The sequence below is a fragment of the Notamacropus eugenii genome, chromosome 5, assembly GCF_028372415.1.
Source record: "Notamacropus eugenii isolate mMacEug1 chromosome 5, mMacEug1.pri_v2, whole genome shotgun sequence".
In the NCBI taxonomy this organism is placed as follows: domain Eukaryota; kingdom Metazoa; phylum Chordata; class Mammalia; order Diprotodontia; family Macropodidae; genus Notamacropus; species Notamacropus eugenii.
Window position 1 is genome coordinate 287,723,117 of NC_092876.1, and position 12,924 is coordinate 287,736,040.

At 36.7% G+C, this 12,924-nt stretch overlaps 1 protein-coding gene across 10 annotated transcripts in view; it reads left to right on the forward strand.

Moving 5' to 3' along the window:
* The window catches only part of GTDC1 (glycosyltransferase like domain containing 1), a 444,669-nt gene that overhangs the window by 115,149 nt on the left and 316,596 nt on the right, over positions 1–12,924 (forward strand). Inside the window, exon 3 of one of the 10 annotated variants that reach the window (XM_072613177.1) lies at positions 1,888–1,935. The exons of the other annotated variants lie outside the window; for them this stretch is intronic. The gene's annotated coding sequence lies outside the window, so the exon portion shown is untranslated. The remainder of the gene's footprint in view (positions 1–1,887; positions 1,936–12,924) is intronic. 10 annotated transcript variants of the gene reach the window in all.

Consider the following 12,924-nt stretch of genomic DNA (forward strand, 5'->3'; position numbering starts at 1 on the left):
GGTGCTTTTTGAGTGATATATTTTAAAATCAGCCTTTTTGTAATTAAAGAATACCTACATATGGAGACTAAAATCTTTTTTTTAGAAATGAAAGATTGATATTGTTTGGACTGAGTTTTATTTTTAAAATTGTCAATGGTTTTTGGCAATAATGAAAATTACTTTAGTAGGAAATACTCATGTATTTTTGTAACAGTGTAACAAATGTGACTGAAAAGAAAGTAAACAGTGCTTCGTGTTAGAATTATTAATGTGAAGCATTTTTACATGCCATATATTCTGAAAAATGCATCTACCATAGATACATTAAGATGAATGTATCTACCCTAACGGTTCTTTTTTCCCCCAGATTTATTTTTAATTTGGAAAAGTCTTTAAAACTATCAAATAGATTTTAAAAAATACAGATAAATCAGTAGTCCATATTAAATAAACTCACCTGTTATTTTCTCTCATTTTAAAGACAGGTTCAACAACATATTGGCTCATTATTTTAAGAAAACAAACAAATACTCAAGTTGCTTCGTATGCTCAAAACACGTTAAATAAATGCTAGGGTTCTCCTTCCCCCTGTCCCCATGTCACCCCTATTAGTGCCTTTAAAAACAAAAACAAAAACAAAAACAGAAAACCTTACATGTAAATGGATTTCTCTCATTGCAGCCCTTGTAAATGTTCTATAAGAAGAATACAACTTTCAGAGCTGGTAATAATAATATAAGACTGTTGAAAAGAAGCTGAGTGAGATTATCTTAATTTATATTAATGTAGTCCCTAGATTAACATTTTGGGATTTTGAAGTATGACAGTAAGGAATGTTAAAGAAACCATTTATTTCCTGGGTGCAGGACAGTCTAAGGCTGTCAATTTTCCTCACATGCTTTCAAGGAGTCAAGGTCCTTTAATAGTTTGCTCTGAAAATACCAGAGAGAAAACACATAGCAAATAAATGTACTTAAGGTGCTGTGTGTGTGTGTGTGTGTGTGTGTGTGTGTGTGTGTGCGTGTGCATGCATGCGCGTGCTCAATTCCTATTAAATATTAAGGACTTTTCCTTCCCCTTCACTGATGCCTTTTTTTACTGTCATTAAAATGTATTGCTTTAGCTTAAGTCCTGGCAAACTTTCCGTATTAAGAATATACCTTCTAGGGTTAAAAGACAAGCAGCACAGCTTGTCAAGTGTATTGATGTCATTCGTATTACCATAAGTGAACTGAAATTGAAGGTTGATACGCTTTTAGTAACTGGAATATTGCATCTGTTTCTACAAAATACTACAGAGGTAGAAGAGACATTTTTAGGATATTATAGCTGATTTAGGAATTTCATTTTTAAAAGAAAATTTAGCTACGGCACTTTATGTTTTAGTATGCTTAATTTTTTTCAAGGAAGTGATACATTAAATATGTTCTTTCAGGCCAGGTATGGGAACAGCAAATCCAATGGAGGAGATCACCAAAACGAATATAGTAATAATTAGACATAATATCTTTTACCTTTATTTTAATTTAAATATGGCTCCAGATTCCAGAGCATAGCTCCTGAGTAGGTGGTTAGAATATCTTAGGCTTATATCAAATTGTTGGCAGTAGGATGCCGTAATCATTAATGGTTACTAAATTTACCCCGTCAGAAATGCAAGGCATCTTCTCTTAAGGACGGGATAAAGAGTTTAGTGTCAAAATTCAGAAGAGAGTGTTAGGTGAAAGGGCTTATGTTAATTCAACTTTAGGAATTTTGAAAATTTTGGAAAACTTTTCTGATTTCTTATAGCTCATCTTTTATTCCGCAGACTACATACACATTCCCATGTATTTCAGATATTTTCTATGGCTTTTCATATTGCTCACTTTTTAGTCATAGCACCATATGAATTCTCTCTTTCAGGTTTGCACTGCATATCTTAAACTGCTGATGATATAAGTGGATTTTAAGGTAAAATGACATATAGCATTTTGAATTATTTTCATTTGATGCTGGAAGATTTTTCTTGCCTGCTCCGAATCTTCTCATATTTCCCATTAAAAACAATCCATTAATATATAGCTAGTACAAATAAATTAATGGTTTGGCTATCACAGCAGTTGAAATGCATCAAAAACTGGGTACTACAATACAATTTTATTAATGAATGATCTACATTGGTTCCAGCTGTGTCCATGTGATTAGGCCTTCACTAGGCAACAATGGGTATTTCCCTATTGCTTTTATTTGATTTCCAAGAATGTGTCATCTGTTACATAAACCCCTGCCAATATGCCCCATGTAAAACTGGTTTTTTTTAAAATTCTGAAGCATAAGTTGAATACCCACACATATTCCTGCCGAAATATTGTTTCCAATGAATAGGGGCCCAAGTTCCTGTGTCTGGTGCTGCATACCAAAAATCCCAGAATATAAATTAAAGTATAGACATTAAATTTATCAGTAAATTTTAGGAAATGCAGTTGCCTGGTAATGCTAAAGATAGATTATTTTCACTTTTGCATTTCTATCTTAATATTTTATTACAGCACTATAATGTGTTATAGAGGTGGACAAGCCTGCAGATTGAAATGGGGATAGTCCAGATTGTTCCTTTCCCTAGACCATATGGTATAGTTCTAAAAGCCTTTTGTATGCTGTCTGTTCAGTTTATTGTAAACTCAATCTTTAGTGCACCTAAAAAGATAACCAAATAAAAATGAGCTAGAGAAAAAGGGCCTCATATTATTTAAGGACCTTAGAAATGCTAGTTTTTAAGAAGGTAATGTCAGAAGTGACTTCAGCAAATGTTATGCAGAAGGGGGCAGAGTCACCCCTTGAAAGCTTTTAGGTGGGCATCAGTTTACTAATAATGGCTTCTGGGTGTTGTTTTATAAGTTGATAAGATTTGTGTTTTCTGACTGTAATTATCTTTTTTTCTCCTTGCTGCCTTCAGCAGGTAGATGTAATATGTTGTGTATGTTCTTTATTCATTTTGGCCTCAGAAGCAGCCTTGACCTCTGAATTATCACAAATTTCACTTGGATGGAACATAAGAAGTCATTTAGTTCAACCCTCTCATTTTATAGATGAAGAAACTCTGTCTCAAAGAGGTTATTTGATTTTCACAAGTTCACACAGGGTCCTAGGAGTGGGAATCTGAACCCAAAGTACCTGCCTCTAAATTCAGTGCTTTTTTCAGTTATATACTGCATTATCTAGGCTTTGTGAGAAATTGAGGAAAGAACTATGGCTAATCTTAACTTGTTTGCCATTTGTAGTGTTCAAGATGGATAATTTTTTTTTTCATTTTGCTGAATTTTACAGGAGATAAAAGGTGACTTTGGTATCTTCACACGTTAAGATGAAGCTTATTGCCCCCTCTAATTTTAATACTTTGAAGAATTTATGATTTCATCTTTGTGTGTACTCATTCTACCCATGTGGTCTGCAGTCCCTCTGTACCTCATTCTGTGCAAGTCTTTCCCATATTTTCCCATTAATCTTCATAAAGTATCTAGCTAGTAAATGGTAGCTTCTTTTTCTTCTATTACTATTTCTGGCATACCAGTATACCACTTAGGTTGTCCATCTATCATCTTCCGTTCTTCATACATGACTAGTTCACTTCCTTTTGTGATCATATGTGACTTCAGTAATTTCCCTTATGTTTCTTACACGTAAACTGTCATTGATAACATGCTGCTGCCTTCTTGCATTGTGTAGCATGAATCTTTCAGTTGCCCTTGGGTCTATTTGTAATTTTGTTTCAGCTGAGGTTATGGTGTTCTGGGGTTTGTAGTCATATAGCATCACTGGGAGAACATTCGTGTTAAAAAAAAATGTTCTTGAAACGTCTAACAGTTTGGTTCTCTTGAAAGTGCTGTGTCATTTCCCAAATGTAGTCAAAGTGAATTTGGAAGGAGGAGGGGTGGACTGGAGAAGGAGGCGGTCAGAATAAATGAGAATTGGGCTAATTTATTTTAGCCTTGGTTTATTTGTTATTATTTTTTAAGAGGTACTACTAGTCGATGGAGAAGAGCGTTAGACACTACCCGGTGCTTCTTGGCACTGCAGATTTGCAGTTGAAACTCTACCAAAAGAAAAAAAAAGGCAAGCCTGTGAAACAAGATTCCATACTCTGTCATTACCCTGGAACATTGAAAGGGTGACTGAGAGGAGCTCACATGTTAATGGAATATGTAATTTTCCTTGGAATGGTCACAAATATATCTGAACAAAAAAGACAGAAAGAGTATATGTTGTTTATGTGGTTGAGAGGAGTTGAAATTACTGAATCTCTGTAACCAGTGTGCCATAGCAATTGCCCCCCAAACAGTTTTCCTTGTGAAAATCTAATGCTTTAAAATTTGTCTGAGAGCCATATCTATTAGCATTCTTAGGGAACTGTACTAGGAATAAATACAATAGCACAGGGTCTCACATGTAATAGGCACTTGATAAATGTTTGTTGAACAAATGAAGTATGATTAATTCTATTTTCCATCCTTTATGATTGAGAGTGATGATGTTCCTGTCCATGTACAGATAAAAATACTGGCATGGGATCAACAGTCATTTAAATGTTCCCTGTCCATATGAAGACTTTCCTTTGGCTTATGCTTCTGACTCCTCTTAGTCTGCCTCCTCATTGTGACTCTGCCTTTGTGTTACATAAGCCAAACATCATCCTTCCTGAAAGGAGCCAAGGTATCTCTGTTTACTAGATAGATCTGCCTGTTGGTTTTGTTTCCCAGAATTGCATACATGTGCTGTATTGTTGAAGTTGTCAACCTTATAATTTTTCAGTATTTGGGTATCTTATTTATGTGCGTTTGTCCTACCTAGTATGGTTGCTTTGTGCCAAGCTTGGCTGTGCTGAGGAGTGGCTGAGTTCTAGGAGTATCTGACTGAGTACCAGGAGTATCTAGGAGATCTTATTCAACAATTTAGTAATTGATAGCACTCATATGTGACACTGAAGAAAATGTTCAAGAAGCTAGTTGTAGTGTATGCTGCAGGTCTAACTAAGTGTTGGAGCTATTGAGAATAAAATGGTTCACATTTTAGCTTTTCTTAGATTTTGTTACTTCAGTGAAAAAGCCTTGCACTTTTAAAAAATTTTATTTTTAATTTATGGAATAAAACAAGCATTTCCATAACATAGTATAATAAATAGATGATTGTACATGAAACTGCAAATCTGCTATGTACAACTTGCTATTCCATTCAACTATGCAACACAATTGTCATGTAAATTTCTTTTTTCTTTCCCTCCCCTGCCTGCCCCAGAGATGACTGTTATTAGACCCAAATATATATATATACACACACATATATATATACATATATATGTAAAATTATTCTTTATATACTTCTCTTTTCCTTTCTCTGGATGCAGATAGCATCTTTCTTCATATGTCCTTTATAGTTACTTTGGGTATTTATAATATTCAAAATAACTTATTTGCTCAAAGTTATTCTTAAAACAGTATTGCTGTTACTGTATACAGTGTTATTTAAGTTCTGCTCATTTTGCTTTTCATTATTTTGCACAAACACTTTTACCTTTTTCTATAATCATTCAGTTCTTCATTTCTTTTTTTTTATTATTTTATTAATTTATTTAACTTTTAACATTTATTTTCACAAAATTTTGGGTTCCACATTTTCTCCCCTTTTGTCCCCTCCCCCCACCCCAAAACACCGAGTGTTCTAATTGCCCCTGTCTGCCAATCTGCCCTCCCTCCCTCCCCACCCCTTCCCTTTGGAAGGCAAGCAATTCAATATAGGCCAGATCTGTGTAGTTTTGCAAATGACTTCCATAATAGTAGTGTTGTGTAAGAACTAATTATATTTCCCTCCATCCTATCCTGTCCCCCATTACTTCTGTCCTCTCTTTTGATCCTGACCCTCCCCATGAGTGTTGACCTCAAATTGTTCCCTCCTCCCCATGCCCTCCCTTCCATCATCCCCCCGACCCTGCTTATCCCCTTATCCCCCACTTTCCTGTATTGTAAGATAGGTTTTCATACCAAAATGACTGTGCATTTTATTCCTTCCTTTAGTGGAATGTGATGAGAGTAAACTTCGTGTTTTTCTCTCACCTCCCCTCTTTTTCCCTTCACTAAAAAGTCTTTTGCTTGCCTCTTTTATGAGAGATAATTTGCCCCATTCCATTTCTCCCTTTCTCCTCCCAATATATTTCTCTCTCACTGCTTGATTTCATTTTTTTTTTAAGATATGATCCCCTCCTCTTCAGTTCACTCTGTCTCTATGTGTGTGTGCGTGTGCGTGTGCATGTGTGTGTGTGTTATCTCACCCTGTACCCAGATGCTGAATAGTTTCAAGAGTTAGAAATATTGTCTTTCCATGTAGGAATATAAACAGTTCAGCTTTAGTAAGTCCCTTATGACTTCTCTTTGCTATTTACTTTTTCATGCTTCTTTTCATTCTTGTGTTTGAAAGTCAAATTTTCTTTTCAGCTCTGGTCTTTTCATCAAGAATGCTTGAAAGTCCTCTATTTCATTGAAAGACCAATTTTTCCCCTGAAGTATTGTATTCAGTTTTGCTGGGTAGGTGATTCTTGGTTTTAGTCCTAGTTCCTTTGACTTCTGGAATATCCTATTCCACGCCCTTCGATCCCTTAATGTGGAAGCTGCTAGATCTTGTGTTATCCTGATTGTATTTCCACAATACTTGAATTGTTTCTTTCTAGCTGCTTGCAATATTTTCTCCTTGATCTGGGAACTCTGGAATTTGGCCACAATGTTCCTAGGAGTTTCTCTTTTTGGATCTCTTTCAGGTGGTGATCTGTGGATTCCTTGAATACTTATTTTGCCCTCTGGTTCTAGAATCTCAGGGCAGTTTTCCTTGATAATTTCATGAAAGATGATGTCTAGGCTCTTTTTTTGATCCTGGCTTTCAGGTAGGCCCATAATTTTTAAATTGTCTCTCCTGGATCTATTCTCGAGGTCAGTTGTTTTTCCAATGAGATATTTCACATTATCTTCCATTTTTTCATTCTTTTGGTTTTGTTTTGTGATTTCTTGGTTTCTCATAAAGTCATTAGCCTCCATCTGTTCCATTCTAATTTTGAAAGAATTATTTTCTTCAGTGAGCTTTTGAATCTCCTTTTCCATTTGGCTAATTCTGCTTTTGAAAGCATTCTTCTCCTCATTGGCTTTTTGAACCTCTTTTGCCAATTGAGTTAGCCTATTTTTCAAGGTGTTATTTTCTTCAGCATTTTTTTGGGTCTCCTTTAGCAGGGAGCTGATCTGCTGTTCATGCTTTGACTGCATGTCTCTCATTTCTCTTCCCAGCTTTTCTTCCACCTCTCTAACTTGATTTTCTATGAGCTCTTCTATGGCCTGAGCCCATTGAGTGGGCTGGGATATAGAGGCCTTGACTTCTGTGTCTTTGCCTGATGGTAAGCATTGTTCTTCCTCATCAGAAAGGAAGGGAGGAAATGCCTGTTCCCCAAGAAAGTAACCTTCTATAGTCTTATTTCTTTTCCCTTTTCTGGGCATTTTCCCAGCCAGTGATTTGACTTCTGAATATTCTCTTCACACCCACTTCGCCTCAGGATCCTCCCAGCCAGCACTTGGGGTTTGAGATTCAAATGCTGCTTGCCAGCCTCAGGGCTTTTGACGGGGGCAGGGCTGCTATTCAGTGTGAGATTAAGTTTAGGTGCTCAGGTCGGGGCAGGGCCGCCTCACGGGCTCAGTTCCCTCAGGGGGTTTATGCAGAGACCTTCAACAATGGATCCGGGCTTCTGCCTGCTTGGGGAGCCCCAGTCTGCTCCTGCCTCCGCTGTTGCCTCCCGAGGGGGCCCGAGTTATGGGGGCACCCCACTCCCTTCTCGACCCGCCAAAGAGACGCTCTCACCGACCCCTGTCACTTGGGTGGAGGGACCCACGTGGCCCCTGGAGATCCCATCCCTGAAGCCCGCTCAGATCTTTTCCTCTCGGTGCCACGGCAGGGCTGTACTCAGCTCCCAGTCCCGGCGCCCAGTCCGCAGTGTGAAGGACGTTTTGCGAGAGGTTTGCAGGTCTCTCTGGAACAGAAATCTCCCTCGCTCCAATGTTCTGTGGCCTCTGGGTGCAGAATTGGCCGTGAGTTACTTTTTTGTAGATGTTCTATGGGTTGTGGGTTCGGAGCTATGTGTATGTGTGTCTTTCTACTCCGCCATCTTGGCTCCGCCCCCTCAGTTCTTCATTTCTTATAGCACAGTAGTATTCTTTCACAATCATATGCCACTCAACTTGTTCAGCTGTTCCTCAGTTGTTGGGCATCCCTACAATTTCCAGACCTTGGCCACCACAAAGAGAGCTGCTATCAGCATTTTAGAACATAGAGGTTCTTTTCCTTTTTCCCTAATGATCTTCAGAAATAGACCAAATATTGGTATTGTTGGGTCAAAGTATTATGATTTTTACCCCTCTCCTTTGAAGAACATCCTGACTCCTTGCTCTTAAAGTGAATTTGTAGACAGTAGCTTTATGGCAAAATTGAAAGTTAGCACTGACTAATCTAATTTAATATTTTGGAAATCTGGAAGCCTTAAATTTTAATTACAAAATTTAGTTGTCTTGCAGTTGTGGTCTGTTACTTGTCCCATTTTAGATTTCAAATTCATGCAACACATTCTAAGGTAATTTCCTGATAGCTCATTAGCCTAATCAATTTTAATCTATTTAAAACAGCATTATGCAAGGAATTGGGAAGTGTTGGAATAAAGGTATAAAGGGGAGCAATGATGTATCTTGTCTCAATGTGCTGCGAGTAGCTGTGTATATGTTAGATTCATGTGTGCTTTTTGAAGAATGAAACATGTTTTATCAAGTAATAAAGTGATTTCAAATTGTAACATCATGCTGTGGAACCTGTAGGGTTTTATCTTGTAATAGAGTGATATAAAGAGAAAATAGATTGGATACTACATACGATCGCCTATGTATATGTCCAAGTAATAGCTAAAGAGAGGAAAAATAACAAGGTAATATATTATTCTTTGTTGATTGTAGATTGCTTTTTCACCATTCATAATTGTTAATCCAAATAGTTTATGTATACACAGTTGCATTTGAGTTCCACAGTCCTACCTTTTACCTCCAAAGAGCCAAGTTCAGTCAAGCCTTTGATACGATAACTCTCTGATATAGCGACAATGCTTATTTGATATTTGGAATTTGCTAAAAACATATTCATGAGTTGCTGATTTATTTTTTGTCAATAATAATCCCATATTTACATAATACTTAAGAATTTACAGAGCATTTTTCTCTTAAAAATCCAGTGAGATAATTTTACACATGAGGAGACTGAAGCTCAGAAAACTCAACTCATTTGTCCACAGTCATCTGACCAGACTAGTCAATGTTAGAACCGTATAACTCAAGCCACATGCCTTCTCACACTTGTGTTCAGTTTATATGGGATGAATGGGATGTCCAAGTAAGAGTGTAGTAGAAGAAAGAAAAAGTCCAAGAACAGAGCCTTGGTTCACATCAGCTTTAATGTGTAGAGAAAATAAATGAGAAGACAAAGAGGAGGTAGAGATGTTAGGAAAAAAATTAGCAGAGTCATATTTCTGAAGCCAAGAAGAGAATCCAGAAGGAAGAAGGAAGTCATCAACAGTGCCAGATTCCACGAGGGGATGAAACAAGGAGGATGAAAACAGAAAAAAAGGATACTCTATTTGAGTATTTGGAAGTCATGGGTGATTATTGAGGGAGCAGTTCAATACTATAACAAGGACATGAAGGAAATCATATTAAAAAGGAAGCGTTTGTTTGGAAAGCTTTTCCAAGAAATTTGACAGTGAAAGAAAGGAAGGAGGTGATAGTAGCTAAGGAATCTAAAACTTTTTTCTTTTTTATAATCTAAGCAAACTGTGTGCTCCTAAGCATTGTGCCTAGACCAAAAGTAACACAAAATTTTAGTCAAACTTGGTTATTGTTAGAGAATCAGCAACAAATCAGCTGTATTTTCACTGGTTGTCCTCTCTACCTGCAATACTCTTCCTCCTTGCTTCTGCTGCCTAGGTTCGCTGACTTCCTTCAAATCTCACCCATTTCCCTTCTCCATCTGGGGCCATCTCGAGTTGTCCTTGTCTATATCTTGCCACTGGACTCGGATGAATCTGGAGGAGAGATTGAAGCTGAGGACTGCCTCACTTAAATCCAATTCACTTGCAAGTCACAACATCACCCTCCTGATATCACTGATCCTCTTCAAGAATGAAGGAAGAACAACAGGAACACAAGTATCTTTTCATGGTCTTCTTTCATGCTAATGCCTTCCCTCTGCAATCACCTGCAATTTGTCCAGTATGTGTTTTACATGTCCATAGTTGTCTGCAAGTTGTTAAATCTGTTAGAATGTGAGCCCCTTGAGAGCAGGCTCTGTTTCTCCCTTTCTTTGTGCTTATCATAGTACCAACCCTGCATTCCTGGTATAACTCCCACCTGGTCATAATATGTTATCCTGGAGATAAATTACTGTAATCTCTTTGCTAATGTTTTATTTAAAATTTTTGTATCAATATAGTCATTAGAGAAATTGGTCTATAACTTTCTGTCTCTGCTTTGACTTTTTCTGGTTTAGGTATCAGCACCATATTTGTGTCATAAAAGAAATGTGTTAGGACTCTTTCACCTATTTTTCCAAATAGATTATATAGTATTGGAATTAATTGTTCTTTAAATGTTTGGTAGAATCACTTGTTAGTCCATCTGGCCCTGGAGATTCTGAGGGACATGTTTATCTGGACATCCTCTTGGCACTACAAACTAAACATGTACTAAATTGAACTTGTTAATTTTCTCCTAAAGATCACTCCCCTTCCGACTTTTGGTAGCACCACCATTCCCCAGTCTCCCTCTTCTGAAACCTTGGTGTAATTTTGTACTTTTTCTTCACTTTTCATATTTCTATAGCTTGTTCAACCCAGTATGTCAAATCTATCCCACCCTTTTTCCTACTATATTATTGTTATCCTTATTCCCACCCACCTGGATTATTTTAATAGTTTCTCATTTTTAACTTTTCCTCCAGAGCTTCCAGTCACCCTGCATATCACTGAATATCACATTTTCTTATTTACAAACCTTTTCATGTTAATCTTCCAAAATTCTTCCTTGACTTACCTATTGTCTCCTGAATAAAGGTCAGTGTCCATTTCTTTGCATTCAAGACTCTCTGCATTTTACCTCTGCCCTGCCTTTTTTCTTCACTTGAACTGGACACTTCTTTGTCCCTTGGAACACACTCTCAAAACCTGTGCCTTAGCATGTTCTTTTACCTAGAATGAATCCATCCCCATTCTTTAAAATGTAACTCAGCTGTGACTTATTCTATGAAGATTTCCTTTACCCTTCTCTCAGTGGTAATGACGACCTTTTCAGCTTTAGACTTTCCATAGTATTTTGTTTTGAAATTCTCTAATCCCCTTCATAGAATCTTCATAGAATCATCGATATAAAAGTTGAAGGGATCTTACAGGTCATCCACTACAACTCCTTTATTTTACAGATAAGGAACTAAGGGCATGAGAGATTAAGTGACTTGCCTAATATCACAGCAATGTTGAGTAGTAGAAGTAAAAAATATTTATTATTTTGTTTTTTGACTACTTATGTATATGACACATTCCCTTATTTGACCATAAAGTCATTGAGGAAAGCTGTCATTTTATAGAAAGTTGGTATCTTCCATAGCACCTGGCATACTGTTTTGCACAGAGAAGATGCTTAATCAATGTCAGTTAAATTGAATTGAGATATATTCCTTTAGTGATACAATCAGCATGAGCTTTTCAGGCTCTGTGACCACCTGGAATCCTCTAGTTTGGCAGTGTTGTAGGTTTATCTTTATTAAATAAGACTATTTTTCCTAAAAGATATCTGAAAATCTGTGAAGGAAGTTTTAAGTTTTGAGTCAAATATGTTTAATTAAAAATTTATTGGATAGTTTTTAGTAAGTTGCTTTGTGAAGAATGTTACTAGGAAATCAGTTGTTTGTTGTAAGACTAATACTACTAATACTTTGAATTAATAATAAACAAAGAATTTCCATTCAGCTTAATATGCCCAGGCTCTTGGTTAAACAAAGCTATTTCCTAGTTTTTGTTCTACAGAGAATGGCCTAAGTTTGTGAAAAATGCATATTTGATTTCATTCACAGGACAAAGAGATTTTGTGATATTTTTATTTTGCATGTATTTCTGAAGAAGATATCTTATTTTTTGTTAACCTCTTATGACTAGGTGCATTTTAAGAAGACATGCCATCTTAGCTGGCAGTTTAGTATTTTAAACATTTCTTCCTAGAATGACAGCTTCCCCTATTTCTATAATCATCTAAATAGACATGTACATAGAATCACTGAACACCAAGAGGTCATGTCTATGTCTCCTTGCCTCTAGGCAGAACTGCTTTAAACTGTCCTGGAAGAAAGTTATCTAATCTTTCCTTAAAAATTTCCAGAGGGAATAACATCTCTATTGTAGCATGGTCCAACGTCTCAGTACTCTCATTAACAGAGTTCTTGCCTAATTAGTCTGGCCTAATTCTCATCTGTTGCAATTTAAATTTATATCTCTTACGAGATCCTTAGTGGATAGTGACAACTGTCCACCATCTCTTATGTCATATCCTTTATGTGTTGTGTGATCTCTCACAATCACTTCTTTTTTTTTTTTATGATGGTAGAGGTGTTAGTATCTTAATTACTAAAATGCCATGTGCAAAAGTGGAATTCATCTTTAAGCAGGAAATATACCCAGATAACTGGAACTCAAATTTTCTATCTGAGTAGTTCACAGTCACGGAAAATAAAGGAATACTTTTTAGTATTCAAAAACAGTCCTGATAGGAAGAGTTCTTACTCATTTGCTTCCTAGACAAAGCATTTCCCTAGCTCTGTAGGCAAGACCTTTATGGCTACTGAGCTGTCTTG